Source organism: Pseudophryne corroboree, chromosome 4 (genome assembly GCF_028390025.1).
Source record: "Pseudophryne corroboree isolate aPseCor3 chromosome 4, aPseCor3.hap2, whole genome shotgun sequence".
Lineage (NCBI taxonomy): Eukaryota > Metazoa > Chordata > Amphibia > Anura > Myobatrachidae > Pseudophryne > Pseudophryne corroboree.
Window position 1 is genome coordinate 189,761,442 of NC_086447.1, and position 23,140 is coordinate 189,784,581.

Here is a 23,140-nt window from a genome sequence, read left to right on the forward strand (position 1 = left end):
GTGGTCCAAACAACATGGCTACAGGTGAGTATCACAGGCAAAGATGGACCAAGCAGCAAGCAGATGCCACTGACACAAATCACATAGCAGAACTCAGTACTAGGGAAACTCCATCTTCTGACCAAATAATAATTTTATTAAAAAAAAAAAATATGGTGTAAACACCCAGCCAGACATATATTTTTGGGGAACTGAGTTAGATTCAGGAGCCACCACACAAACACAACAATACACAGCACGCTAGGAAGAGGAAGATGGCTCTGGTGTACAGGAAAAAAAGCTCACAGGCTACAATATCTGAAAACTGAAATCTATATTTTCACTAAAAGGGAGTTAGCCATTCTGGCCACACAAGGCAACACAAAAAATACATAGAGCCAACATGAAAAACATGGGTGCTGCCCATCTGGAGAGACATCACTTTCTCTTTTTTTCCCCCGCCTGATGATGTTCTTCTTGGCTTGGTCTGCGGCGCAACCTTCGTGGGCCCTGCCCAGTGGGATGTTCTTCCTGGGCAGGGTGAGGGGAGGGAGCCGATGTGGCTGGCTCTCTGCCACTGTGGGCAAGGGAGACAGCGATGGCCTGGAGCCCTTGCAAGATCGAATTTGCAAGGTCTTTGAAGGAGGAGGCAAATTGATCTTGTCCCTGCCTGATCTCTGCCAGACCTTGGCAGAGTTGAGCTACACCTTGCTCCACACTGGTTCTGTGCTCAGTGAGCTGAACAGCTATCTGGCTTACCTCCCGGAGCATCCTGTCCTGAAAAGCATTTAGGCTCTCACCATACCTAGCTATTTCAGTCAGGATTTCCGGGATAGCAGAGGGTTGGGTGGGGGGGCCAGTTGGAATCTGGATAGGTGGGATTTGTGGTCCCACACTACCAGACACACTAGGTCCCTCCACCTCAGCCTCAGCCACATAACCCTCCTGTGACTCTACCTGATCACCCCCCTGTGCTTTGTTATGTGCAAAGCAAATAGAAGAATGTTTGGAAAAAGAGTTAAAAATTTAAATTTAGTGACTTTTGTAACAAAAACAATTAAACAATACAAATATGTGTGTAAACTTACCTGGCAAGTCATGTGCCATCAGTATTTCAGGCAGGTCCGTGTCCATATAAGACACCCCTCCCCCCTCCTCATAACTGACACAGTCCATGGCCATCTCCTCCAGATCTGTGTACTCCACAGTGGCAGCTGGTCCTGCCCCTGTAGCCCTTGAGGCATTCCACTCCGCAGACCTCTTGCCCTTCAGGCGGGATTTGAAGTCGGCCCAACTACATATGTTTGGAAAAATAGGGGCAAGGTATATTAAAAAAATAAATACCTCCTTTAATATCTAGGACACATGTTATGCATTTGGTTGCTATAGGCAACATCACATCTAATATCTAGGACACATGTTATGCATTTGGTTGCTATAGGCACCATCACATCTAATATCTAAGACACATGTTATGCATTTGTTTGCTATAGGCAACATCACATCTAATATCTAGGACACATGTTATGCATTTGGTTGCTATAGGCAACATCACATCTAATATCTAGGACACATGTTATGCATTTGGTTTTTAAAGAATACTTTGCACAGATAATGGACTGCCTATATACACTTACCGTCTTCTAACTTCCTGTGATGTTCGGACTATAGAGCCGACTTCATTCACAGAGTGAGTGATGTCCCTCCAGATTCTATCTTTGGTAGCAGCACCCATGTTTTTTGGTCCTCTATGTATTTTTGACATGGCCTGTGTGACCAAAACACGCAACTCCCTCTTAGTGAATGCGGGCTGCCTTTTTCTTCTCCTTGAAGTAGCCTGTGAGCTTTGGTCCTGTTCCTCACCATCTTCCTCTTCACTAGCTGCTTGTGTATTTTGTGTTTCTGCGGCTAATGCTGAATCTCCCTCAGTTACCCCAGTATGTCTGTCTGGCAGGGTATCATCTCTTAACTGCTGGGGATCAGAAGCTGGAATGTCTCTAGTACTGAGTCCTGCTTCTTCAGAATCCGCGGAGGCGGATTGCAGCATCTGCCGACGCAACGCCATGCGTCTTTGTGACAATGCGGACACCTGCTGCTGCACGCGGTCCAGCTCTGCTGCCAACTCCTCACGAGTAGCCATGTTGCTAGTGGCATGTCTGTACGCACAGGTGTGTAGCTATTTATAGCTGCGTGCGTAGCAGAAATTTACACAGGTGTAAATTATGCTAATTATGTGACTGATTGTACTGCTTATTTAAGAGCCTGGTTTGCAGCCTGTGTGAGTGGGTGTATGATGAATGAAGCTGCTGTGTGTTCTCATCGAAGGTGGTCATCTTTGGAACAACTTTGCAGAGTGAGTTATTTTTGCATTGTCTTGCAGACAGATGGCCGTTTATTCGCTTTTCACATTTTGTGTAGCGTAGTGCATTTTTTTTGGCTAAGTTTCTTTTGTGAGTATTCCTACATTAGTCAATTATCAAGCCAAGTATGTATGGTGGTGCAATGGAACTGGGTTTATGTATTTTGGAGGATATCTGTTTGATATTTAAATGGTTTATTATGGCATATGTGGTTTTTTCTTACCTGTACTTTACAGTGTGTATGTTATATTGTTCACACAGTTTGTTTGATTTATTAGACTCCTTCTGTGTCTCTTGTAGGTGTCTCATTAGTGGATTTTGGATCCCTATTTATTTTGTGCCCAAGTAGGCTGCATTTTTGTTGTTTTTGCTACCACATTTGTATCTTCATTTATTGAGCAGGTAAGTAGCCTATCCCTGTGTGTGCTGCTGTTTGTTGTAAGTGTCTATATGATTTCTTAGACTCCTTATGTGTCTCTTGTAGGTGTCTCATTAGTGGATTTTGGATCCCTATTTATTTTGTGCCCAAGTAGGCTGCATTTTTGTTGTTTTTACTACCACATTTGTATCTTCATTTATTGAGCAGGTAAGTAGCCTATCCCTGTGTGTGCTGCTGTTTGTTGTAAGTGTCTATATGATCTCTTAGACTCCTTCTGTGTCTCTTGTAGGTGTCTCATTTGTGGATTTTGGATCCCTATTTATTTTGTGCCCAAGTAGGCTGCATTTTTGTTGTTTTTGCTACCAAATTTGTATCTTCATTTATTGAGCAGGTAAGTAGCCTATCCCTGTGTGTGCTGCTGTTTGTTGTAAGTGTCTATATGATCTCTTAGACTCCTTCTGTGTCTCTTGTAGGTGTCTTATTTGTGGATTTTGGATCCCTATTTATTTTGTGCCCAAGTAGGCTGCATTTTTGTTGTTTTTGCTACCACATTTGTATCTTCATTTATTGAGCAGGTAAGTAGCCTATCCCTGTGTGTGCTGCTGTTTGTTGTAAGTGTCTATATGATCTCTTAGACTCCTTCTGTGTCTCTTGTAGGTGTCTCATTTGTGGATTTTGGATCCCTATTTATTTTGTGCCCAAGTAGGCTGCATTTTTGTTGTTTTTGCTACCACATTTGAATCTTCATTTATTGAGCAGGTAAGTAGGCTATCCCTGTGTGTCCTGGAGTGTGTTTGTAGCAAGTGTGTATCTTATTTCTTATAGGCCATTTCTCTCTCTTGTAGGTGTCATTTCTTTGTTTACAAAGCATTTACTTTTGACAAAGTAGGGCTGATTTTTGCTGTATTAGCTACTAAAGGACCCCCATTTATTTTTTTGTGTTGTTTGTTTTTTTATTAAAATTTTAAAACTAATTTACATTATTTATACTCAGTTGTTTAAAAATATATTGTGCCAGTAATTATATGGGTATGTTTGAAATCTCAAATACTTTTTGATTTGTGATGTTAACCTATGTTTGAAATAATTAGCTAAAGGTTTGTTTTTGTTTTGTTCCCAATTTTGTGTTTTGGACCCGTATTTTATTCTTGAAGAAATGGAGTACGCTCCTGCAGTAAGTTAACACCCATACACTTTGACTTTGATTATGGATGACAATGTGTGTTGTTGTTTTTTTTTTTTTTTTATTATTCTTACCTTCATTTTAAGTTGGTGATGTCCATTCATGTGGCAGCTGAAGCCCTCCCAGCCCAACCCACGGAACCACTCCCACCCCAACCGCTGCAAGCCCTCCAACCGCAACCGGCTCCTCGTCATCCAAGGCAACGGAGGCGTGCTAGGCCACCAATTTTCCGTACCCGTGTCCTCCTTTTTGGGATGCCTGATGATGTGGTTTTGCGCAGATACAGGCTGCCACCTCATCTAATCCTAGACACTCTCTCCATAATAGAGAGTGATCTAGAACAATCCATTAGGTATCCTACAGCAATACCAGCATTGACACAATTCCTTGCTGTGTTACATTTTGTTGCCACTGGTTCATACCAGCATGTTGTGGGCGATCTGGTTGGCATGACGCAGGGCCAGTTCAGTAAGGTCCTGCGGCGTGTCAGCCAGGCTTTTATTAAGCGAGTTAAGCAATTTATTGCTATGCCTTTGGATGTTGGGGCCCTAGATGTGGTGAAGCGGCAATTTGAGGAAGGTGGTAGTTGCTTCCCACATGTTATTGGGGTTGTGGATGGCACACATGTAGCTATTGTACCACCAAGACATAATGAAGAAATTTATAGAAACAGGAAACTGTTTCATTCTCTGAATGTAATGGTTGTTTGTGGGCCATCCCTCCAGATCCTGTCCCTGAATGCTAAGTTCCTGGGGAACTCCCATGATGCCCATGTCATTAGACAATCAGGGATATGGCACAGATTAAGATCGATGGAAGGACAAGACATGTGGTTATTGGGTGAGTTTTTATTTTTTTTTTACTTACAATAATATTTTTAAATTTAAGATTCTAAATATTTTCTTTTCTTCTCATCAAACAGGAGACCGTGGATATCCTTGCACCCCCTGGCTCATGACTCCTTACAGTAAGCCCAGGCCAGGACCACAGATGGCATTTAACTCTGCGCTTACTGCCACTAGACAGCTGGTAGAGCGCACGATTGGTGTCCTTAAAGGGCGCTTTCGTGTGCTCCACCGCACTGGTGGCGACATAATGTATTCGCCGGAGATGGTAAGTAAAATTGTGGTCCTGTGCGCTATCCTACATAACATTGCTGTAAGGAGTCGCGTTGAGCTTCCTCACACAGAGGAATTGCCAGATGAGGAGCCAGGGGTTGGGCGGAGAGTCGGTGGGGGGAGTGTTTCCCGGAGGGGAAACGAAATAAGGGCACGCATTGTGCGGGAATATTTCAGGTATAGTGAATTGTTACAAATTATAAAAATATTAAACAAAGTCACTGTATGTTTATGTTAATTTTGCTCTGATGTCATTTAGGTAGCTATTGAAAGCTCATTGTGTAATTGTTTTGGTGTGTGTGAATATATTATTAGTTGTTTCTGTAAATATTCAAACATGTTAACCTTACAATGTTTTTTTTTTTTAAATATATTTACGTTGCTAAATTGTTGTAATTACTGTTTTTTTTTTATCCTGTTTTCAAAACAAAATACACAACATATGATACTAAATGTTGTAAACTTTCTGACTGTGCAGCTGATTGTTCCTCCAAAATGTGGTGAGTACACAGATTGTATCAAATATTTTAGTAAAAATGTGTGTGTGTGTGTGTGTGTGTGTGTGTGTGTGTGTGTGTGTGTGTGTGTGTGTGTGTGTGTGTGTGTGTGTGTGTGGAATTGTGAGGGTAGGTTCTTTTATTATCATGCTCTTCCGCGACTGCGATTTTCCGCTATAGCGAACTAACCCCTCTGCTCTTCACAGCACTGCAGACAGCAATAAAGTTTATTCAATGCACACATCAATAAAGTTAATTTAGATGACAGCATAGATTTTACAACAATCACATGCCAACACACACTATAAATATATGCCCATATGTGGAAAACGCCATTGCCATGATGCGTGCTGCACCATTCACACGGCGTGAGCTCCGCGTCTTGGTGGCGGTGATGGACCGCCGCGTAGGCCGCGTAGGGCGCTTTGTCCCAAATTGGGTAAAGCGCGAGGCCTACGCAGAGGTCCGCCGCTTGTTAAGGACCCGCATCCGCAGCCGGAGGTCAGTTATCCAGCTTGAGAGACGCTGGAGCGACCTACGAAGGCGTACGCCGGACTTGTTGGCGGAGCTGCGACAACAAATCCGTACCCTACGTGGGCGCAGTAAGTAACATTTCGTTACATGACGGATTACCCGCATAACCTTTGCATACTTTCACTAAGTGAGAGTGTGAACATTTGCACACTTACAATAAACATGAGTGTGTGTGGGTAGGGCAAGCAGTACTGCATACCTCCCAACATGACCCTCTCCAGGAGGGACAGAATACTCTGCTTCTGGACTTGTCACTTAATTTATGGAATAAAGGTGTTTCAGCACAGGTGATGGCAATCATAAATTAAGAGGGAAGTGACGGAGCAGAACATTCTGACCCTCCTGGAGAGGGTCATGTTGGGAGGTATGGTACTGACTGTATGTTGTTGTGCATAATTACTACACAGGCTGACAACTGAACCCAATAACCTGCTCAGTGGGTTTTTAAAAAAAATGTTGCTGGTTTGGAGAACTGGTGATGTTGGCAATAACAAACATTCAGATTCTATATATTATCTGATAGAAGGTGCTTAAGAAAGTTTATGTATAATATGATTGGTTGCTATGGGCAACATCACCAGTATAAACATTTTACTAACTTAGTAATGTTACCCCTGTCTCTTTAACATGGTACAGAACAGAGTAATAGGAATATGCTGATGTTCTAAATGTATATGTTAAAACCTAAAAATTACATATGTCATTCTAGGGCGAGCACAACGACAAGGTGCTGCTGCTGGTGCTGGGAGGCCACAACAGGCACATTCTCAAGCCCCTTCCCCTTCTGGGTCACCCTCCACCTCTCCTGCCCAATCCCCCTCTCCTGCCCAATCCCCCTCTCCAGCCCAATCCCCCTCTCCAGCCACCTCACCCTCTCCAGCCACCTCACCCTCATTTTCCCACTCCCCCTCTCCAGCCCAAGCCCACTCTCTTTCCCAATCTCCCTCTCCAGCCCACACCCCCTCTCCAGCCCAATCCCACTCTCTTTCCAAATTCCCCTCTCTGCCCCCCTCCCCCTCTGTGTCCCAAAAAAGCACACCACCACCCTCACCCTATCATTCCCAAACCCCTCTGTAAGTACCTCCCCCTTCCATCCTCTCACACAATTGGACCCTCCTTCCCCCTTCCTGCCTCCTTCCCCCATCCAGCACCCATCCCCCATCCAGCCAACCTCACCCATCCAGCCTCCATCCCCCAGCCAGCCAACTTCGCCACCAACAGAATGGGCAGCAGAGGCCCCGGAGCCACTAGAGGGAGGTGGCCAAGTGGCAGAGGAGAGTAAGTTCGCACACATTCCTTATTTTTTTATTTAAAATAGAAAAAACACATTCAAATAAATGCAGTGTTGTACTGTGGTCAATCTTTTGTCAAGGTTAAATGCTTGTCTTATTCATCATGGTATGGATGATGCATTCACATTTGTGTGCGGGACATTATATGTACAGTGTCTACATCTGGTTGCTAATCACTATGTCGACAGGTTTGCCTGCACAACAAGGTTTGTATGTGAAACATTATATGCAACACATTTAGACCTGAGTGTTACTTTTTGTGTGGTTTTACTTTTACAATTGTGCTTGGGTATTGCGATTTAAAAAAAAAAAAAGTCGCATGAGTCACTTTGTTAGCCAGCCTAACGACACAATGATTTGTGTTGTGAAAGTTACACTCACAAAATGCTTATTTGCTTTTTCAAAACCTGTTTGACCTTATTTAGTAAGGCAGGCTTTCAGGGAGTGTGGGCATGCTAGGATATGTTGTCCTTCTGAAGATGTTGATATGCAGTGTGATGATGCAGGGCCAAACAGCACAAAAGACAAGTCTGCTTCACTCCAGATGCGACTGAAGACCAGTATGGGGTTACATGTAATAATTTGGGGGTGTGATTCAAGATTGGATGTTGCCCATAGCAACCAAACACAAACAAATTTTCAGTTATTTACCACCTTCTAGAAGAGAAGTAGAATGTGATTGGTTGCTATGGACAACATCACACCCTAAATATAACTCCCATCTTAGTAAATGTACATCATGGTGTGGTAGACTTTTACACATTTTAATTTTGCTATGACAAACATTGCTGAGTATGCTTGTGTGTTGGTATGCTACTGTTTTGTCATTTATACATCCATGATGTATATCATTTTATATGAAAGTGTGCTTTGTGGAATTGTGAAGTAATAGGTAATGTGAGTTATGTTTTAAATTGCATTTTTACTCTGCATTTCAGATGGTGCCGTTGGAGATCCCACAAGACTGGCAGTCATCGTTGCCCGCATGAAGGCACATTTGGAGGCCATGTTGGCCGAAGTTGAAGTTTTAAAAAATTTACTTTAAAATAAATGTTAAAAAAAAAAGTTTCTTTTTCAATTTTGGAAAAAAAAATATATGTGGAAATAGTAAAAATTTATTTTACTCCGTTATGCGCTTGTGATGTTTTTAATGGTAAAAATTTAAACCATATTGCAAAGCATAAATTGGTTACCTAACAAAAAAAATAAAAAAATAAAAATATTAGTCTTATTTATTACATACAAATTAGGTTAGTTAGTAGGTTATATTTTAAAAAAACATGTAAACACATACATTCACACACTAAACATCCACACAAAATTATGCTATTTACATTTATGTCAGGCACAGTTTACACATCTCTTGCACTTGTTTAAAAACAAACATGGTAATGTCCAATTAGGCCTACAAAGTGTTCTTGAGGTATTCTTTGCAGACTTAATTGGTCATGCACACAATCAATCATTACACTAATTGTTTTTTTAATTGAGGGACGCTTGTTGAGTTTGAATTGCAAGGTGTCATCTAAATTAGGGGAAAAAAAACATTGCTGTGCGTTTGTTTGCTAAAGCCTTAGCACATTTAAGAGGAATGTGTAAATCTACGATGACCTCGTATTTTTTCGATGAGGTTTGTGCGTATGCCATGGATTCGCATTAATGCGTTATAATTTGACATACGCCTACGTTGTGTAGTACTGCGTACGAAATAGCAAATTTACGATGGGGGTGGATGTTCGCAATTTTACAACAAAATCGCAACTTTGCGAATATGTTGTGCGAACGAAAAAAATAGCGCACAACTCGGAATGACCACCAGAGTCCCGTACCGTGTACGGACTTAGCGTACAAACGCCGCGCTGGGGGTACAAAGTACACACAGCGCGCACACACCCAGAGTTATACTTTAAACCTTATGCAGCAATGCAATGCAATAATGCTATTACACTTTAAACCTTATGCAGCGCTGACGGTACAAAGTACCCGCAGCGCGTACACACCTTATCAATACACTTTTAAACCTTATACAGTTAGGTAATGTAATACGCTTTACACCGTAGCAGGGAAAAGAGGACACAACACCGATTTGTAGTTAAACACTGGGCTCCGACACCACAGAGTATATATCTGGAAGGGGGTTAACAATACAATTTATACACTACAATACAACAGAGTAAATGGCTACAGTCAATGTACATACGTGAGAATATTCGCATGCGCTTCCTGGTCCAGTCCTCCGCTAATCAGGTAGATAGCGTTAAGAGTCTTCTGACCGGCCAGGCAGCAACAGGCTTTTTATACACTACTTCCAAAAGCAATACAATGGATACTGTAATCCCTTTGTCCATTGGACACAGGGATGCATCCTTACATTACAGGAGAGGTCATAGGTTGATTTGAAAAGGTGGGCGATGTCTTTCTCAACTGCTCTTGTGGGTGGTCTCCTCTGGATTCCCGCCGCATACATAATATACAGTAAATACAGTTTATATCTATATTCTACTTCTGCACATAACTATACGCAGGAACATGCGATCTTCCTCTAACCAACACCGGAATGTTACCCTTAAAATACCCTACAGCTGTATACCAGACACCACCTTATAACCTTAGTCTACTTGCTGATGTGGTGCAGGGGGGCTGTGTGTACAATGTGCACTATTTGGATTAAATATGTAATGTTTTGATAACCATCCATGCGTTCACAAACTCCGCCGTAAATACCCATACCACGCGCAGGACCGCGGGAGCGACCATACGCAAATTGCGGATATGTGCACGCACGGCGGAACAAGTGCTTGCGCAGCGGGCATGTGTGTGTCGTTAGTACGTGATGTGTGTACTGGAATATTTTTCGACTTTGACAGTCCACCCTTTGGCAGTCAACAATAACTGCCACTATCTAAACACTAAACAGAAAAATATACAATACAATATCTACAGATGGTTGGATGGTAGGAGGGGAGGTGTAGGCGGGAAATGTATGACCTAGTGGGATAGTAAAAGCATGTATGTATGAATCCATGTCTGAGGGGCATGTATCATCGTGCTGTATATGTTCTAGATAAGCTTCGAGGTATTGCGAAGTATACATTAAATCCTTCTTATCCCGTATTAAGGGTCTGTAAGTGGGCCAACAAACACTACCGAGCTCTTTTCGGCTTCTTGTTCCAACAAATGGGGTGCACATTTAGTTGATGATACATGGAGGGTGAACATATGTGAGTGCTAGTATATGTGGATATCACCTGTCGACTATGTGTGTCACTAACTGAAGGTTGTAGAGATGAAGATAAGACACATATCTAAAATACATTCACATAACATTTTCATAATCATTCTTGGGTGTAGTCGATGTCTTTTCCGGATCGGTGTATCTGGGCAAAGGGAGAGACAAAGGAAAAACGGGTGAAAGAAACAGGCCATGGAATTCATTTGCAATCCTTATCATAACATTGTCTCTATGGATGGGTCGTAAATTAAATCTGCTGCTGTAACAATGCCCCCGCTCCTTAAACTCATCAATTTTGTGCCGTGCTTGCGCCGCATCATAATTCGAAAACACCTAAATATCAAACCAAAAATGATGACGACTCCCAGGATACAAAGGAGAAACTTTCCCACACTCATAATAACATTTTGAGCCCACTCTCCTAATCCTGAGAACCAATTTCGTGGGTTCAACCATGAGACCCAGCCGGTCAGTTCATTACTCACAGCCGTCAGGGTAATGTTGTGTCTCCTTCGGAACTCCCACTTCAACTGCAAGATATCATCCATCTTTGATCGATAATCTCTGTGGGGTCGTCAGTGCTGTTTGTAATATACGTGCAGCACTTCACACCATATTGAGTTGCCAAAGTGACACAGTACCCACCCGTCACAGCTGTGATATAATTAAGTACCATCCTGTGCTGGATCAGTTCTGTTTTGTAAGCTTGCAACTCCCTACCTGTATACCTGAAGGTGTCATCATACATCTCAGTGATATTATCTATCAAGTTCGCTAGCGCATGGATATACCTATAATTTATAATTCCTCTGGCAGTACGGGTGATGTCTAATGCGAGAAGGAATTGAATCCCGGTGGATTCGTGGATCAAATCAGAGGCTACGTGCTCTGTCCTATCTATGAGGTGTCTCTTAACGATGTGTTCATAGTGAGTATGACTATAGGGAGCCTGAGCACTGCGGTGAACGTCTTTCATCTTATCATGGGTTATGGTCATGACCTCTGGCAACACTTTTCCAACATAACACAATCCCTCTGAGTTTGGGACAAGCCACTTATACGCCTTCCTCCCACATATGAAATAGGCATCATCGGGGAGAACATATGGGACAGAATATGACATTACCATATTACAAACTTTCCAAGTGAAAAACCCAATCCCTAGTTCTCTCATCTGTTCAGTACAAGTATCAGGCTGTATGATATAAGCACAGTACCCTGGTGATACTTCTCCAACCCACATGGTCTTGCTTCCTCGAGTATACCTATACCGAAAATACCTTTCACTGTTGGCTATTTGGTGTACAAGTTCAGAGTCTATGGGTATCCTATCAGCTCTATGCAAAAAGGCCATGGTCTGGTTATTCCATGTCACCTCCCAATTTCCTGGTTTTCGGAAATTGGAAATGTTGAAGCATAATAAGGATCTATCTACATGATACTGGTGGAGCTTCAAACTAGGGGGCCTAGAAATATTAAATTTCTTGTCCACCGGTCTCCCACCCCGTAATTTGAGTACCTCATCTATTGCTAAAGGGTATGGTACTAATCCTGACTTGCTTTGACCTTGAGGTACTTGTGAGCACACCCAGCATTCTGTTTGGTTTAAAACCTTACCCACTAGTGAGTGGTAATCACTCAATGGTTGATGGTCCATGTTGATATTAAGGCTGGACTGACATCTCTGGATGCACCCATCCTCAACTATGTTCTCACATTTTTTACAAATGCAATTTTCCTCAGCCAATAACCCTTCACAGTGCCTCCGAGCTCCCTGACTACCAGATCGTTTTCTGATACTCGCCTTTGCTCGAGTGATGTGTTGCTCTTGGAATTCTACAAATCCGTCCTCGCCATCAGAACCCATTCCAGATCCTTTCTCGACCTCTCTGGGACTCTCACCGAAACAGACTGTTTTGGTCAACAACAGGGTTAACAGGAATACCCGGAACGCAGTCTCTTGGGGTAAGTCCATCTTGTTAAGGGAAGAGAAAGGAAACAAGAAGGGGGAGGAAAAGGGAAGGAAAGAAGGGGGGTAGTGGGAGATGGAGAAAATAATAAAAAAGAAAAACTGGTGCGACAACCGCCTCTGGTCTTGTTGTTCTCCGCGCTCAGGTGCCATGACAACAGTTCTGCCTCTCAACCTTCCCGGAATAGACACTCCAGTGATACGATGTTCTCTACACTCTGCTCTTTGTCACGGGTTCTCTCTGGGTCAGCGACCTTCTTACAGTGGGACGAGTGGACCCAAGTCTCTCTTTCGGCAACCTTTAATGCTGTCGTGCTAGTTAGTAAGACTTGGTACGGTCCTTCCCACCTGTCAATGAGGCAACCTGAGCGTAGAAAATTTTGAATCATTACATAATCCCCAGGATCAATGTCATGACAATTACTGTTCGGTAGGTCCGGAATCACCAGCTTTAGATTTTTGTTTTGATTCCTCAGCTGCTGGCTCATCTTAGCCAAATATTTTACAGTCACTTCGTTATTGCATTTCAAATCATCCTGGGGATCTATCATTACATGGGGTTGTCTGCCAAAAAGAATCTCAAAGGGTGATAGGTTAAGGGGGGACCTGGGAGTGGTTCTGATGCTGTACAATACTAGTGGCAAAGCTTCTGGCCACAACAATCCAGTTTCAGCCATCACTTTGCTCAGCTTATTCTTAATAGTGCTGTTTACTCTCTCCACCTTCGCACTCGCCTGTGGGCGGTACGGAGTGTGCAGCTTGCTATTAATTCCCATCAGTTTGCATATAACCTAAAAGACTTCACCTGTAAAATGGGTACCCCTATCGCTTTCAATTATTCTAGGGATACCATATCTACACACAAATTCCTGCACAATTTTCTTTGCAGTGAACGTAGCAGTATTTGTGGCAGCAGGGAACGCTTCTACCCAATTGGAAAACACATCAATACAGACTAACACATATTTTAAATTCCTACAGGGTGGTAACTGTATGAAATCAATTTGTATTACCTGAAAAGGGCCGTCTGTCGGCAGGATATGCGATGGTTCTGTTGGTATTGACTTTCCAATATTCTTCCTCAAGCAAATAAGACATGTCATTGCTCTCTTAACCGCATGAGAAGAGAATCCTGGCGCACATCAGTAGGCTCTCACCAGCTTAAACATACCCTCTTTACCTAGATGAGTCAGACCGTGTGCCGCCTCAGCTAAGCATGGAAGATATGCTCTGGGGGCCACTGGCTTACCCTGTCCACCTGTCCAGAGTCCTGAGGACTCCTGGCCATAACCCTTTGACCTCCAGACCGCCTTTTCCTGTGGAGAACACAAATTTTGCATTTCACTTAATTTTTGTGTGTTGATGGTGTTGAATATCATCAGTGATGTGATATCTGTTTGTATGGGGGTGCTGGCTGCTGATTTAGCAGCTTCGTCTGCCCGGCTGTTACCAAGTGAGATTGGATCTTAGTTGTAAGTGTGTGCTTTGCACTTGATAACAGCCACTCTGTCTGGTTCTTGTATCGCTGTTAGAAGCCTTTTTATGTGGGATGCATGCGCTACAGGTGTGCCAGCTGCCATCATGAAATTTCTGAGGCGCCATAGGGCCCCGAAATCATGCACTACTCCAAAGGCATACCTAGAATCTGTATATATATTGGCTGACTTACCCTTGGCCAATTCACACGCTCTAGTTAGGGCGACCAGCTCAGCAACTTGTGCTGAGTGCGGTGGGCCCAGGGGTTCAGCTTCTATGATACCTCTGTCATCTGCGACTGCGTATCCAGTACACAGGTCTCCCGAGTCTGTCTGTGGCAACTACCATCAGTGTAAAAGGTAAAATCTACGCCTTCCAGTGGGTTGTCACTAATGTCGGGTCTTGCAGTGAAAGTCTGGTTCAGATATTCCATACAATCATGCGTGTCAGTATCTGCACTAAATCCTCCTTCACCATCATTCTCGTCCTCCACCCTTTGTGCCTGTCCAGGCACACCTGGCTGATAAGTTGCAGGATTTAGTGTGCTGCATCTCTTGATGGTGATGTTTACAGGGGCCATTAGTGCTAATTCCCACCTTGTAAACCGCGCTGATGAGACATGTCTGGTTTGGGCAGAGTTCAGTAAGGCTGACACTGCATGAGGCATATGGACTGTCAGGTTGTGTCCTAACACTACGTCTTCGCTTTTACTTACTAGCAAAGCTATCGCTGCAACACTTCGCAAGCATGTGGGAAGAGACCGCACTACGGTGTCCAACTGTGCACTGTAGTAAGCTACCGGCCTGCTGGCATCACCATGTCTCTGGGTTAGGACACCTGCCGCACACCCAGCACTTTCCGTACCGTACAGTACAAAGGGTTTCCCATAATCTGGCATGCCTAATGCAGGTGCCTGTGATAGGCACTGTTTGAGTCTCTCAAATGCCAGTTCGGACTCATCTGTGTGCGAGATCCGATCTGGTTTGTTTGAAGAGACCATTTCTTGCAAAGGCAAGGCCAGTATGGAGAACCCTGGGATCCAGTTTCGGCAGTACCCACACATTCCAAGAAAAGTGCGGATCTGTTGCTGGGTTTGTGGCAGAGTCATGTCGCGAATCGTCTGTTATCTATCAGCAGTAAGGTGTCTAAGGCCTTGCGTCAAGCAATGTCCCAAATATTTTACCCTGGTCTGGCGCAACTGCAACTTATCCTTTTAAACCGTGTGTCCCGTATTAGAAAGGTGAAACAGAAGCTGTTTCGTGTCTTTCAAGGACGATTCGAGTGAATCAGAACACAGCAGTAAGTCAACTACATACTGTATTAATACTGATCCACTCTCAGGTTGAAAGGATTGTAAACAGTCATGCAGAGCCTGGGAGAAAATACTTGGGCTGTCAATGAAACCTTGGGGTAGGCGAGTCCAGGTGTACTGTACTCCCCTGTATGTGAATGCAAACAGGTATTGGCTGTCAGGGTGCAGAGGGACAGAAAAGAAAGCAGAACAGAAGTCAATGACAGTGAAAAATTTTGCAGTAGGGGTAAATTTGCATGAGGATGACAGCTGGATTTGGCACTACTGGGAATTGGCTCTCAACTATCTTGTTTATCCCTCTTAGATCCTGCACTAGTGTGTAACCCCTCCCCCCACTCTTTTTCACAGGGAAGATGGGACTATTGGCAGTGCTGGATGTCCTAACTAGGATGCCCTGTTGTAGCAAGCGCTCTATGACTGGGTACACTCCTAATTCCACCTCTGGCTTCAGAGGATTCTGTGGGATTTTTGGAGCTATCCTACCATCTTTTATTTGCACTACTACGGGAGCTACATTCGCCATCAATCCAGTGTCTTGTCCATCTTTGGTCCAGAGGGATCCCGGTATTTGTGAGATCATTTTCTTTACCTTGGATGGACACCTGTCTATACCAGCAGAGTGTGACATTAGCCTTTGTGGGGTGTCTAACATATCCTGCACTTCCTGAACGTGATTCTCGGGTATATCCAGGAAGACACCCTCAGGAGTACAATATACGACACACCCCATTTTACACAATAGATCTCTCCCAAGTAGATTAGTCGGAGCCGATGCAGCTAACAAAAAGGAATGCTTGGTCTGCAAAGGCCCTATCGTGATCTCCGCAGGTCTACTCAAAGGGTAGTGTTGTACTACTCCTGTTACTCCCATTGCCAAAATTGTTTTACCCGTGGTTTTCATACCTGCCGTCGAATTTAACACTGACCTGGCCGCCCCTGTATCTACAAGAAAAGGTAGTGATCTACCAGCTACATCAACTGTGACCTCAGGTTCACTACCAAGGCTAGCAATCAACTTCACTGGCTGCAGACTACAGGTGTGGCCCAACCCCTATTGTATATTGTGACCCTCCCGCAGCGCGCTGACAGCTACAATATGTCAGGGGGATAGCTGAGAATTTTCAGAGGTCTGCCAGTCCCTCCTTGGTGGGTACCTCCTTGTTTCCCCTGCATGCGGCTCATAACTTCTATGCGATCCCTGATCCCTATCATGTGTATTATAATGTGGTTCATATCCTGGTCTAGGGGGTCGATATACCTTATGTGTGCCTTTATAACTACAGTTCCGTGCAAAATGTCCTTCCTTCCGACAGTTATAGCATACTACTAAACGTGACTTACCATCAGGGGTATGGGGTTTTGGCTGATGCGGTTTGGATGTAAGGGCATTTATACTTACTGTCATCAGCTTATCTCCCTGTGCTTAATGACGTTCCGATCGTGCTCTATAGCGGACTCTCTTAATGCAGCCACCGAGATACCTCTGTTACGTTCCTGGTGCTCAGAACAAGAGAGATGTTGCGTAGTGAGTCCAGAGCACCAGAACGTGACGCTGAAATAAGGTGTGGTATGGTAATAGCCCCTAGCAGCCTACCTCCATTGTTTCACCCATGTGGTCAGTTCACGACTGCGTGACTATGGTTTCTTGGGCCCACGGCAGCCGCGTTTGAAGGGCGGATTTGGTCTGCCCAACTCCGATGCCCCCAGGTCTTAGAGCGAGACAAGGCGTGAACCGAGACAGGATAATAACAAGGGGACCTCTAACTAAAGCAAACAGAAGGCTAGGGGCTACTAACAACCCTAAAACTAAATACATGTGCGGCACGCCGCCAAAGGAAAAGAACAACAAAGGAAATGCTGTCCACACGCCGACACTATACTGTTGTGTACCGGCAGTGACAGCATATGCAGAACCCTCTGCAAAACACCAGTAACAGATATAACCAAGGAATACAGCGGCCTAGGCCGACGGATGCGGCAAAGCCGCTACTCACGGAACCGGTACAAATACTGGCAAACGGACAGGAACCCCCAACGTAGCCGACACAGGCTCTCAGAACCGGAGGACAGGCAGAATCCCAAACGACAAACCGGTGGACACCAAGAAGCCAGATACTCGACCAGGAACAGACCAAGCCACAGGACTTCTGGACAGGAACGCTTCACGGCAGGATATGGGATCAGACACTGGAACCGACACTGGAACCGACACTGGAACCGACACTCAGGAACTGGCAGGAACTAGCTCAGAACTCAAGAACTATCACCGGCGTCTGTGTATTGCACTGAGCCAGAATATAACAGAGAGCCCTAATTAATTATGTCGTGCAGCTGCCCTGTTGCATGACTCCAAACTGACAAGATGCAATTAGCAGACAGGTGAGGCCAAACACATGGAAACAGGCTGCAATACACAGACTCACCACCGACAGCAAACAAGAATCTTCTAACCCAGAGCAAAGGGAAATCCTGGCCTGCAAGAGAACTATAAAAATAAAATACGGAAAACAGGAATGAACCACTACCTGTGGTTCATAACAACCTCTCCAGTTAGGTAGAGTGGTTTGTACCCTTGTTCTTAATGTCTCTTTTAACCCATCCATTAATACTGACACAGCTACCTCCCTGTGATGTACATTTTCTTTAATGTCCTCGACCCCAGTGTATCTAGCCATTTCCTGCAGTGCTCGGTGGAAATATTCAGATGCCGTTTAACCTTCTTTTTGTCTTATGGAAAAGATTTTATTCCATTTGACAACAGTAGGGAAATATACTCCTAATTGCAGATTGATCTGTCGTACATTCTCCTGAGTGTACTCATCAGTGAGAGGTACTTCTGCGTCTAATTTACAATCAGTAATGAATTTCGCGGGGTCAATATTGGAAGGTAAACATACTCGTAGCACTGTTCGCCAATCTTTGTTTGTGGGTTCGGTGGCGTTACCTAATTCTTTAATAAACCTCTGGCATGCGACTAGATCCTTTCTGGGATTGGGAAATTCAGACATAATTGTCCTCAATTCTGTCCGGGACCAAGGACAATGCATAGCAATGTTCCTGATGGGAGTGACTCCCTGAGCGTCAGTCTTCCCATTGGTGACTGCGATCACCCTGACAGGATTTAATTCAATTACAACATTCTGAGTTGACTCCACAATCTGAGGTCCTATTGTCTCTGCATAATGTATGGTACCGTACTTACCTGTGGACACAACCTCACTTATCCCTCCGCTAGGGGGCCTTACAACTGATCTTACTGGTTGGGCCGTGCCCACCTGAGTGTTCTGTTTGGTGGCTGCAGAGACAGTGCCGATATAGTGCTGGGCTCATCTTCTTGCTCACAGTCCTGAGGAAAGTTTAAAATGGGATACAACTTGTACGGGGTACAATATAAGGTGGTGGTGGTGCGGTTGCCATAATTTTCCTGCTAGGTTTGGAACCTGCTGCGTAAGCTAGTTCCCTTTGCATATCGCCCTCTATCTGCCATAAATTTAAACAGTTTGTGTGTCTGACCCTTTGCTTTCGGGATTTTATCAGACATATCCTAATCCTTAAATTCTGCAATACCTCTGGTTCAAAACTGCCTACCTTTGGGAATGGTTCCCTATCTTCCGCAGTCATACGTTCCCATTCATTGCAAAAAACTTCTGTGTGTGGTCCATGCTTCTCACACATTATGCACCTCGCCGACCCCCTGGGCCGCGGAATGTCAACCTGAACCCTGGTTGAACGTCCCTTACTTGAGCAACTGGCCCCCATATTTTGCAGGTATTTGTCCTTTTGGCTAATCCCACAAAAATAACCAAAATACTCAATATAAGGCAACGGTGAAAGTTCTCCGAGTGCTCTCACCCACTCACGCCCACGTTGGCCAGTACTACCATACACTGTCGATAGCGCAGGCAATGTACCCAACCTAGGGCCCTATGTAACCTCTATTCACTGGAAGTATCTAGAAATAACTTACTCTTTCCAGTAAATATACGTTGTTGGAGATTTCCTGAGAGAGACCAGCGAAAACTCCCTAAACCTTTATTATACACAAATCACGCTTGCGTATGCTATATTCAGCGCTAATAATCCTGCGATTTTACGCAAAGCTCGTAAAAAGAGTTTCACGTTGCGCTAACTATTGCACCCACTCACGCACGGTCCAATCACACAGCGTATAGGTACTTGTTACTTATCCGCCGTACGACCAATGGAATCGATTTTTCAGTCTACGACACCTCAGCCGGAGCGTATCAAAAACAAGCCTATATGGGTAAACCTCGCTAACCCCCTGGGCTGCGGTACTCTAAACCTCGCTGACCTCTTGGGCCGTGGTACTCTAAACCTCGCTGACCTTCTGGTCTGCGGTACTCTGCTACCTTGCTCCTTTGTACTTCAATCTATATTAACGTGAGCCAGCTATTCTCACGCCACCAAGTCTCCACTCACCTGGTGTACCACTTCTACGGGATCCCGAATTCCGTGGGTCCACAACACCTTTATTATGTTTGCACACTCACATTCGTTCACTCAAATACACTTTGGTTTTTCTGTACAGAAAATTAACTTTCATTCAGATAAACAGCCTTAGTACCAGAGGTAATACAGTAAAAAAAGTTTTATTTAAACTAAATTTTGGAAACCGAGCAATTTGTGCTATTGTAGCGTGGCTACTGTTCCGCCCCTAAACTAAACAATGCTATTGTGTAAATTGTTCTTAGCGGTCGTACCGTTATACGCGACCGTGCGTATGTCTTTACGTTGCGTACGCAGTCCCGTACTTTGTCCGAGACACGTGTACAAAAACCGTACGTCCGCAATAGTACAAATCCCACACTTCTATAAATGTAAGCGATATTACCTATAATCGTTTACTTAACACAACACAGTTTCTTTCTGTATAAACCTGTTTAACTAGGCCAGACTGTATTTGTGTTTTACGTTTACTTCCTTAATATTTAGTCTATGTTTTAACTAAATAGCAACAAATTTCTCCGTACAGGTCTAAATGAATCTAGTAATCAGTATTTATGGAAACAATACGAGCAGGTATACAAATACAAAGTACAGGTGTATGCTTGTGTTGTGTGCGCATTTGGCGCCAAAATAGATATTCACCGATTTTTAAAATAGCTTTGCGTATTTACTCTACGGGTCCCACCAGCATCCCTACAAACCATGCAGAGCAGACACCATCTAATCAGCAATAACTTAGGGTTTCCAGTGTAATCTACGGCCAGGAAAAGGTTCACGTAGGATACCTGTCCGCCCTTTGCTGATAGATAAAGTCTGCTTTAACCTGCTAGGCTGCGGGTATGAGGAAAAACCGGACGATGCCCCCAATTGATAATGTCGATATTATCTTAAACCATAAAGCTATACCTTTAAACACACTTTTACCATGAAGCCGCTGCGGCCGCTAGACTTAATATGCACTCTACTTGTACGGTATTTGCGTACAGAGTCCCGTACCGTGTACGGACATAGCGTACAAACGCCGCGCTGGGGGTACAAAGTACACACAGCGCGCACACACCCAGAGTTATACTTTAAACCTTATGCAGCAATGCAATGCAATAATGCTATTACACTTTAAACCTTATGCAGCGCTGACGGTACAAAGTACCCGCAGCGCATACACACCTTATCAATAGACTTTTAAACCTTATACAGTTAGGTAATGTAATATGCTTTGCACCCTAGCAGGGAAAAGAGGACACAACACTGATTTGTAGTTAAACACTGGGCTCCGACACCACAGAGTATATATCTAAAAGGGGGTTAACAATACAATTTATACACTACAATACAACAGAGTAAATGGCTACAGTCAATGTACACACGTGAGAATATTTGCATGCGCTTCCTGGTCCAGTCCTCTGCTAATCAGGTAGATAGCGTTAAGAGTCTTCTGACCGGCCAGGCAGCAACAGGCTTTTTATACACTACTTCCAAAAGCAATACAATGGATACTGTAATCCCTTTGTCCATTGGACACAGGGATGCATCTTTACATTACAGGAGAGGTCATAGGTTGTGTGTGTGGTTAGTACGTGATGTGTGTACTGGAATATTTTTCGACTTTGACAATGGGTTTGTTAAAGTGTGCATGTCCTGTTTATACAACATAAGGGTGGGTGGGAGGGCCCAAGGACAATTCCATCTTGCACCTCTTTTTTTTTATTTATCTTTGCATCATGTGATGTTTGGGGCTAATTTTTTTAAGTGCCATCCTGTCTGACACTGCAGTGCCACTCCTAGATGTGCCAGGTGTTTGTGTCGGCCACTTGGGTTGCTTAGCTTAGTCATCCAGCGACCACAGTGCAAATTTTAGGACTAAAAATAATATTGTGAGGTGTGAGGTGTTCAGAATAGACTGGAAATGAGTGGAAATTATGGTTATTGAGGTTAATAATACTATGGGATCAAAATTTCCCCCAAAATCTATGATTTAAGCTGTTTTTGAGGGATTTTTGAAAAAAAAAACACCCGAATCCAAAACACACCCGAATCCGACAAACAATTTTCATGGAGGTTTTGCCAAAACGTGTCCGAATCCAAAACAGGGCCGCGGAACCGAATCCAAAACCAAAACCCGAAAAATCTCCGGTGCACATCTCTACTAATAACAACTCTTAAGGGTCTATTCATGAAGCAGTGAAAAGTGTGGAGAAGTGAGCCAGTTGAGAAGTTACTCACGGCAACCAATCAGCATTAAAGTAACATTTATAATTTGCATACTATACAACTGTACGGAGCAGCTGATTGGTTGCCATGGTCTAAAAAAAAAGTAGCTTTTTTTGCTTGTTCCACAGCATACAGCCTTGGAAAAAGCAACCTTCGCGGCACTGAAACTTTGGCAGAGTTATGCCATCTGTTTGATTGATTTTTTCGATTTGTCCAGTACACATCTTTTTCACTAGTCCTCTGATTGCCGCCTGGTTCTTTATGTATTGAGAGTGGGCTGATGCATACCCCTCTCTAGAAGACCACAGTTTGTATATCCTCCTCAGGTAGTCCGGCACTCATCAGTCAATGCAACATAAATAGCTTGCTGGGGTGCGGTCCTTAGAACTTGAAGCAGTCCAATATAATAGAGGAAATAAGGCGTCACTCCACACACTTGAAAAACGATTAAATGAAGTCCTTTATTCCTACGTCGTTTCCCTGACAACGGGGTTTCACCCCAAAGCGACGTAGGAATAAAGGACTTCATTTTAAGATATTCCTTGCTCCGGTGCCCTCCATGGGATTTTTATATTCCCGTATACTTGTAAGCTGGATGGCGGCTCTCAGAGTCTTCTATAATCGTGAAAAAAGTTGCTTTTATTACTTCACCATTTCGAACGCGTGCCCGTCGTCAGGAAAGCATGCCAAGAGTGTGCAAAGCTGTCATTAAAGCAAAAGGGGGCTACTTTGAGGAATCTAAAATATAAAACCTATTTTGATTTGTTTAACACTTGTTTACAACATAATTCTATATATGTTCTTTCATTGTTTTGATGTCTTCAGTATTAATCTACAATGTAGAAAATAATAAAAATAAATAAAAACCATTGAATGAGAAGGTGTGTCCAAACTTTTGACTTGTACATGTGTAGATACCAGGGCCATAAAAGGGGCATTGCGAATCCGACCACATACACCTGCCGTCGCAACCCGAACCCTGCTCCATCTCCCGGCTCCTGCACTGTGTCATGATGTCTTCTACAGTGCTGTGGGATCTGTACTACAAACTGGATCGCCCTAAGAATGCCCCCAGCAGCACCCTAGAAACTTGGTGAAGGCGCTGCCGCCAACCCACCCTTCCCTTCGGGT